Source organism: Drosophila miranda, assembly GCF_003369915.1.
Source record: "Drosophila miranda strain MSH22 chromosome Y unlocalized genomic scaffold, D.miranda_PacBio2.1 Contig_Y1_pilon, whole genome shotgun sequence".
NCBI classification, from domain to species: domain Eukaryota; kingdom Metazoa; phylum Arthropoda; class Insecta; order Diptera; family Drosophilidae; genus Drosophila; species Drosophila miranda.
The window spans coordinates 29552811-29562520 of record NW_022881603.1 but is presented as its reverse complement, the minus strand read 5'-3'; the positions used below and the strand labels follow the sequence as shown (position 1 = coordinate 29562520).

General features: G+C 44.3%; 1 pseudogene; it reads right to left on the bottom strand.

The window, feature by feature from the left end:
- Window positions 1–224: 224 nt before the first annotated feature.
- LOC117190767 lies at window positions 225–1653 on the bottom strand (annotated as a pseudogene).
- Between the last annotated feature and the right edge of the window lie 8057 nt (window positions 1654–9710).

The following is a 9710-nucleotide window of genomic DNA, read 5'->3' as shown; positions in this document are numbered from 1 at the left end:
TAATGAATGATCAGAACATGGCATCGTGGCACAAAATGCGCAATTAATTTAAGCTTTTCCAAATACGAATTGGTAATAATTAATAAAAGGAAAACAACAAAACATATGTATAGTATGCTTTCGTTAAACATAATCCTTAAACTCGACTTTGTGTGTGTGTTGTGTTTGTACTTAAATGCTTAGAAAGCATAACCCATCTACACTGAAGATCACTTTTGTCCTGAGAATATCTGAGGCGGTTACTGTATAACCAGCTTGCTGTTCTTTGAGTTCGGTATATATTTCGCCTTATAAAGATCGAACATCCTCTCGAGGTCCTCTTTGACTTGACCATGGACTTTGTCCACATAGGCGGCATCCGGTTGCTCACTCTTTACCACATCGATGGGGGAGCCAACTGGGGAATCAAAATGTTTATTAGAGATTGCGGATTTTCTTTCATACGGACTGCGCTGATACTCACCAACTTGGACGATGCGACGGCGTTGGGGCAGGACGCCAACGGAATAGTTGAAGATGCCACGACCCACTGGTATAAGCGGGGATATTCCCGTCAGTTTCTTTACCACAGACTGCACGCGACGCAGCAACGAGACTGGTGGATTGGCCACCTGATCGAATATATCCACCTCCCCGAAGGAAAACGTGGGAACAATTGGTGATCTGGATGGAAAAGAAGGTTACTTCCGTATTTGCATAACATATTTCCAGCATTAGCTCACCCCGTTCGAATGGCCATTTTGACGAATCCCTTGCGGTTCTTCAGGGTCAGAATATACTTCCCGGGATGCGAGTCCATGGCTTCCTGGGCGCCCCCTACCAGTATGGCCACCGCATAGGACGTGAAGCCATCGCTATTACCCGCATGCTTTGGATCATTCGATTTGGTTAGCAATCGGACCAGGGACTCCTTGGACACCGACACCATTCCCCACCAGCGCACAATTTCACGGAGAAGCGGTGTTCGGAAGTGTTGATTCAAGGTGCCAACCTTGGGACGGATTTGGGGAAACAACTCCAGCTATTTGCCGATGTCCAGGCCCATGTTGACGCAAACTCCAGTTCTATTTCAGGGATCATTTTAATACATATATGTATATATTCAGTTCTATGTGTCTTCACTTGAGTAGCCCGATAAGATTGGCTATCTGTCGGCCTGCTTACCCGAGTATGCCATGAGTAAAGCTGGCCAAGATGTAGTTTCTGTTTGGTGGCAGGTCCACTGTCCTTACTAGCTCCACGGGAAAATAGTCGCGATAGTTCCGATATAGACGATTCGAACGGTTTATCATCCAGCTAAGGGAGATTTTGAATATGATACGATTATCTCTACAATAATTATTTTACAGACTTACCCATTGCCTTCCAAGATGGAGTAGTTTCTCTTGTGATCCACAAAAATATAAACAAAAAAATAAATGAGCAGCAACGTGCGGAGTATGATGCCCCATAGAACTGAGAAAGATAAACACTATGCAGATGAGCAAGCTGACCAATGTAAGCACTCCTATGGTTACCAGCAGGACTGCAACAACGAGGCAGGCTAAAAGGGGCAGCGTGAAGAACGTAACGGTGAGAACCGCCGTGACCAGGGTCTGCAGGCGTCGTGCCAGCGGGACGTGTAGGGGAGCCCACTCGATTTTCATGTTATTGTCTATTGTGTGAGGGAGCGTACGCTCCACCCACATTTTTTCCGCACATCATTTCGCCGTCATTTTACCATTGGAGGGACCCGAGATTACGTTATTAGAATTACGATTTTTGACTTTTCTTTATTGACTTTTCAGTTTTAGGTTAAGAAGGGGGAAGGCCACGAAGGCTACATGACATTAATTTTATATTTTATACGGCCCGAGCGGTCTCTAAGCCCCACGTAGCTTATTATCTTCTTTAAAGGGTGGGCAAGTCGCGATCACGGCGGGCGCCACTGGCTTTTCAGAACCAAAACCCAACAACAACGACGCAGCAGCAGCCAAAACGAGAGAGGAATACACCGAGGACCGAAAACCAACGGCATCGACGCAGCAACGGCGTGAATACACCGAGAGAGCAAAAACCCAACAACAACGACGCAGCAGCAGCCAAAACGAGAGAGGAATACACCGAGGACCGAAAACCAACGGCATCGACGCAGCAACGGCGTGAACACACCGAGAACCGAAAACCAACGACATCGACGCAGCAACGGCGTGAATACCCCGAGAACCGAAACCTAACGGCACCGACGCCAAAACGGGGAGGAATACACCAAGAAACAAAACCCGACAACAACAACGCAGCGGAAGCCAAAGAGAGAGAGAAATACACCAAGAGCCGAAACGGTAGCCAACAGCATCAATTCAGCGACGGCCGAAGACGAGAAGCGCAGAAAAGATAAGCCGCCAGCGTCGACGCAGCAACGAAGCGCTGGAACGGTAAGCCCACAGCAGCAACGGCAGAAGAGAGACGCGGAAAACTAAAGCGAAGTAACGACGCGCCAGCAGCGAGACAGAGAGACGAAAGTCACCGGCGCAGCGTAGACGCCGAACGACGGCGCCAGCCCTCTGCCGCCGCGGAAGATGACGACGCTAGCCGCCCACGACGACGCTGGATCGGAGAGCCAGCAGAACGCCGGCTCTGAGCTGGGAAAACGTGGAAGAAAAAGTCGTTTGGAAGCAGTCGTAGGAGTCGGACGTGTTCGCGGAAAAATTCGAGTGGCTTGGAAAAAGTAGCGGCCCGGATCCACGCCAACGCTATCGGGGAAGATCCGGCATCGACGCTGCGCTTACGGGGAGAAGACCCTGCATCGATACTACACTTACGGAGAGGAGATCCTGCATCTACGCTGCACCCACGGGGAAGAGGAGGCTTTCGACGAGTACAAGCGTGGGAGTTCAGGGGTAAGCTGACAATGACTGGATTTATCAATCCAAGAGGGTCGTAGAACCGCGCAATCGTAGATAAAACCGATCGCTTTGATGGCTTTGAGTTTGTGTCCAGTGCGGACAAGGCAAAAAGCAGCTGATCCGAAGCAGGGTCCCACGCTAAGCCGAGAGTTTTGGCAATGTCGCTTCCATCATTAAACTTTAGGAACTTCTCTATGTCATCTTCAGGGGTTCCCTCAAGTACTTCCTGGTGCCTGGAGCACCATTTCCTAAGTCTAAAATTACCACGGGACAGTAAAGCTGATGTTTGGTGAATCTTGTCCATGACCTGTGCGACCGAATTACCGCCCGAAATAAGGTCATCCACGTAAAACTCCTGCCGCAGAGCAGCTGAGCCAAGAGGGTAGGACTGGTGCATATGATGCAAATCAATGTACTCCCTCATAAAGGCGGAATACCGCTCCTTGAGTGTAGGATTACGCGCCAGTTTTCGCTCCAGACTGATGAACCGTCGATAAGCCTGAGCATAAGATTCTCCTAAACGATCAGTATTGTTATTTAGCGGCAGACGAACTGCATACTCCCCGGATGGCAACCGTGAAAGGGGGCTTACGAAATGTGCTTCACAATCGTCTTCTTCTTTGGTATTCAAACTAGCCTCCACACAATTCTCGACTTCCCAAAACATACGAAGAGTTTTATCCAACCTTGCTTCCATCTCAGCTATCGAATCTGGACAATTGTGCGTAGCCAAAAGCGCCGAGCTTGGTACCTTCTGTCCACCGCCAGATACGATCCACCCAAGCCGGGTCTTCTGCAGAAGAGGCAGTCCATCGGTGAGTTTGATTTGCCCTACGCAGAGGAGATCATAAAAAACGCTCGCACCAATGAGAAGATCAACCCGTTGAGGATTGAAAAATGCAGGATCAGCGAGCTGAATGTTAGATGGATCGGATACATTTACTGTAATACTTGGTTGAGAATCGGTAATCGTGGGGGCGATGAGAGCAGTAAGTGTAGTTGTGTAAGCAGAGGTGCGAGAATGCATACAAATGCTTATGGTGAATCCCTCAGTAGAAACGCTGGTATCGCCCAGCCCAGACACAAGTGCAGACGATTGAGTTCTCCTAAGCTGAAGCTGCTGGGCGAACCTGGATGTGACGAGATGCAGCTGCGATCCTGAATCTAAGATGGCACGACAAGGAACTAAAACGCCAGACCGATTCTTTACGAGAACCACGGCTGTAGCCAGAAGCACGACATCAGAGTGAAGACCTTGGTCAGCAAGAGAGGTAGACGAAGGTAGAGACGAGCTGCTAGCAGAATTTTGAGCAGCGGAAAGAGTGTCCGGTTGAACGGCCAGATCGGGAGGAGTAAGCTACAAACGTTTTCTTAACCTGCGTATAGGAATGGTTTTTTCCCACCTAATCGCTAGTAGCGTGTGTCGCTGTAGCATATTCCAACCGCTCCATTTTCTGGCAGCGTTGCTGCAAGAATTCGAAGAATTCCTCTGCGGTAGGTATAGCATCCGAATATGTGTGATCCTACCATTTGGTTTGCGTCTTCGAATCCAACTTCTGCAGCAGCATGTTGATGACCATGAATCCTGAAATCTCCTCAGCAGTTCCCAATGTCTGCAACGCTCGCATGCGTAAATTGACTGCATCCGAAAACTCCCGAAGCCTTTTAGCAGAAGACGAGTCTACCCTCTTTAGCCCAAGAATCTTCTTGATGTGTGCCTGGAAAACAAGTCTTTTGTTATTAAAGCGTTTATTAAGTATATCCAGAGCCGCACGATAATTGGCACTGGAGAGCTCTAACGATCGAACCGAATCCAAAGCCGCATCAGCGAGGCAAGAGCGAAGGTGCTGGAATTTCTCGATGTCACTGAGATCCGCATCCGCTTCAATCACCGATTTGAACATTGCCATAAAATCCGAGAACTCGACGTATCATCCACCAGAAAATTTAGGCACCTTCAGCTCAGGAAGTCGCTGCTTGTGAGCCATGATGATGGTACTATGTCCGGAATGGCTTGGCAGAGTCGTAGAATGGGCAGCGGCGTGTGACTGGCTTACTTCAACAGCAGCCAGCAACTCAGCTTTCAACGATATGAAAAGAGTATCGAAGATTTCGCGCAGCTCACTCCCAATCTCGTTTTGATCGAGAGCCTCCAACTCATTATGGGCCTTATTAAATTCCTCTCGAATTTCTGCCAACATATCAAGGCGCACCTCGACTTCCGCGGCGGTCAGCTTATCGATTTTATTCCCCGCGAAGGATTCGCCAAGCCTGTGCAATCGATCATATAATGACTGACTTTTACGCTTATACAGACTCAGTCTGGAATCAGCCACCACAATATTTCCGCCCGCGCCTGTATTCGGATCGTTGTCCATGTTAACCGTTTTGCAATTCGACACAACAACGGAAAATGGAATACCGCTTAAGCGACGATGTATAGAATGCAAGACACGAAAAGTCAAGAACAGCGGCTGCAGCTGCGCAGAGAATGAGAGATTCGACGCTTAAAGTACCGGAATTTGTCTATAAATATTCCAGCCGCACTCTCACTGAATTTGCACTTTAAACTGTTTTTCAACGTGCACCCAAATGTATTTGTTGGTTGTTAAACTACCCAACAGCAAAATATTGTATAAATAATAAGTGTTTTAACGGAACGCGATTAAGCAATGGTTTTATATCACGTCGGGGTCACCAATGTTTGAGATACCAAGCTTTTTTGGCACCTATGTGTTTCAAAAATGAAAAGAGATTTTGGGTTAAAATTTATAATTCGTATTTAATCTTGGTGGCTTAGCGGAAGCCGATTGCTTGCTATTGCCAGATAAACTTTATGCGAGATCGATATGCAACCAATGCGCAGAGGGGTTAGCATAGAACTAAACTATAGACGACGGCGTTAGATCAAAGTGATTGCCGAAGTGGCGGCAGCAGATCAAAGTAGTTGCCGAAGTGGCGGCGGCAGAGAGCCCCTTTAGCGGGAGAGCGCAGCAGCTCTGCAGAACGTCAACGTTTTACAACATAGGCGGCTCTCTCTGCTCATACAATAATAATGTTAAAGTTACGGCTGGCCCGAACAGATATCTCATATTCAAAACAAATACCATTAACATACCCATTAATTATGAATACCAATATCTAACAATTAATATAACAAGAACAGATGAAACATATCAGAGTTTACTAGAACAGGCAACCCAATTTAATAACGTAATCCAAGTTCAATATTTAATCGAGAAATTGCAACGTGAATTCAACGGCATCAAAATAGCCAAAAGAAACAAAAGAGGCCTTATAAATGCAGTAGGCACAGTATATAAATATCTATTTGGAACATTAGATCAAGATGATAAAGTCGAATTAGAAGGGAAAATAAACAATCTGGCTAGCCACAGTGTTCAAGCTAACAAATTAAACTTAGTAATTCAAGCAGTAAATTCTGGCATAGAAGTTGTCAATAAATTAAACAAGGATAATGATAGAAATAAGCAACTAGAGATATTAATATTTAACCTTCAACATTTTACAGAGTACATAGAGGATATTGAATTAGGCATGCAGCTAACAAGATTAGGGATCTTTAATCCAAAATTATTGAGGCAGGATTACTTGAAACACATCGATTCAGAGAAATTATTAAATATCAAAACATCTACCTGGTTGAAATCAGACACTAACGAAATACTAATAATTTCCAACATCCCACGAGAGATCAGAAATATTCCTATACTTAAAATTGTCCCATATCCAGATGAAGATAATAACATCCTCACTGACCTAACGCAAAACAATTATTACGTTCTAGAAAACGAGGTATATGAAAAAGAATCAAAACGAAAAATAAATGACGAATGTATTTCAGGAATAGTCAAACAAGTAGAAACAAAATGTCCATACACCAAAGTACACCAAAACTTTCAAATAAGTTTCATAGAACCCAATATATTGTTAACTTGGAAATTACCAAAAACCATATTAAACCAAGATTGCCTAAACCAAGAAATAAAAGTAGAAGGTAACGCATTAATAACGAGGGGAACGTTGTGAGTTGCTGCGGACACCGCAACTCTACAGTTATACCCGATACTAAGTCAGTATGGCTCTCCTCCGGCAGACGCAGCTAATGTTAAACGACACGACAAAGAGTGCGTCGAGAGAGACAGAAAATCAGTCTGAGCGTGACGTCGGGCGCTGCGAAGCCAGTGCAAATTGATTTGTTCCTTTTGGCTATAAAAATTATCTGATCTGGTCCAGATTCAGCAATCTGATAGATATGGTCATTATCTATGATTCTGCGTTTTTAGTTTTTTCAAATATGCAATATTGTGGATGCAACAGATTTTCGTCCTTTGTGGGGGCGGAAGGGGGTGGGGCGAAATTCTGAGATATACGTTTTATAGTGAGATCTAACAGAAGTGCGGATACCAAATTTGGTTACTCTAGCTTCAATAGTCTCTGAGATTTGTGGATGCCCCAGTTTTTCGTCCTTTGCGGGGGCGGAAGGGGGTGTGGCGAAATTTGGACACGAAACGGTCAAGGTCCGATATCACAGGAGTGTGGATACCAAATTTGGTTGCTCTGGCTCTTATAGGTTCTGAGATCCTTGAACTCATATTTTGCAATTGGCAAAACCGACCATGAAACCTGTGTGTTAGAGAGAGACAGAGCGAAAAAGAATGAAATTGTTTTCTTGATTCTGGCTATAATAATTATACGATCTGGTTGAGATTTTACACTCTAGAACATATAGTCATCCTCTACGATTCTGCGTTTTTGGTTTTATCGTATCTTTAAAAATGTGGATGCCACAGATTTTCGTCCTTTGTGGGGCGGAAGTGGGCGGGGCGAAGTTTTGAAATATTTTTGTAGCAGTGACATATCACAGAAGTATGGATCCAAAACATCGTTGCTCTAGCTCTTATAGTCTTTGAGCACTAGGCGCTGAAGGGGACGGACAGACGGACGGACGGACAGACGGACAGACGGACAGACAGACAGGGCTCAATCGACTCGGCTATTGATGCTGATCAAGAATATATATACTTTATGGGGTCGGAAACGATTCCTTCTGGACGTTACACACATCCACTTTTACCACAAATCTAATATACCCCAATACTCATTTTGAGTATCGGGTATAAAAATACATAATTGCAGTGTACAGTTAAACGAATTCTTAATATCCAACTCCATACCAGAATTTGCACAAAGCATCTACATCAACAATAACGTAACAAAAATTAAACCATTGTCTTATTTGCAAACCAAAGAAATCGTAATAGAAAATACGCGATTAAATAATGTATTACATATAAGCTTAATACTACTATTTGTCATAATCATAATAGGATTAAGCTACAAATTGTTTAATCTAAGTAAAAGCAATAAGCCTAAAACCGACCCGCACATAGAAACACCCTTAGACGAAGACGAGGAATCCCCAGCAGGCACAGTTTTAGACGCACCTGAACTATATCCAACGATAATCGCCTGAGGACAGGCTTAAATCTAACAATGGGGGAGTGACATATCTATAGTCCATGCTCCGCATACCCTTGTCTATGTCTATTACCCTGCACCCACAATACTATAAACAATACGACACCCTCAGCTTCGAACCCTCATAAACAATCTCACGCTCGAAATGGACCACGCGTAGCCGATTGCAGGCAATGTAAAAAAACACCCTAAACTAGAAGTTGAACATAAAACAATAGATGCCGCACTAGAATCCAGCCGCACCAGAATCACGCCACTCTTCAGAGATCAATTACGAATCGATTCTCAAGAATCACACCATCCTAGCTGACCAATCAGAGGCCCTATTCTCAGCCACCCCCAAGTAATGCAACACCGCTCATACGCAGCGGAAGCCTTTCATCAAAAGCCGCCTTTCCCACATATCGATCGACTCACGTACTCCATCTCCGAAGCCGAAGTCGAAGCCAACGCCTCCGAATCCAAATCCGAATCCCAAGCCGAGCATCATAATATAAATAGTCTACATCTAAGAAGCCAGCTCAGTTCTGTTCAAGACAAACGTCAATCGCGACACCGTCGGAGAATTCAACCAAAGTTAATTCCGTTCAAGACATCAGACCTCAGTCATCGTCGGGGAAATAACTAACCAATGTACGCTAAGTTTAAGTGAAAGAATAAAACCTTTTTTAAAACTTAAACTGAAGTGTCGCATATTTAACTATATATATATTGTATTGTATTGTTAGTTATCTTTGCAATTACAAATTGTATTATTAATGTATTATTACTAGAGCCTAAAGCGTCGTATGCAGTTTGATCCCCCGATATATACACATAAATACATACAATACATACGTACTATAAATTCAATTGTATTTATACATAAATAAATATACTAAATACACACAAAACTAACAATCAACAAGTTACAAACCAAAGGGGAGAATAAACGCAAGCGAATCAACACTCGGAACGCATACCTTTTGTAGATACGATACTTACTAGAGCTCACCGTGAGGACGGCCCCTTCCTCCCAGGAATCGAAACACCAATAAAGAACCTAACGAATAGTTAATGTTAAATGTTCAACTTGATATGAAAATATGTTTAGGCGAAGGACAGACAAACACACACACACACACACGTCCCCCTTTATCTTCCAAGCACCGTTTGCGCTCAAAAGGAACCCCAAGTCCCGACTCTAAGCCAAGAGCACGCCGTCGCCATATACAACTCAGTATATGTATGCATAAATATACATAGTATATATTTATATAGATATACATACGTATTGTAATTAGTCGAATCAATTATGGCACTCGCTCTCGCTGGCAGCAATCA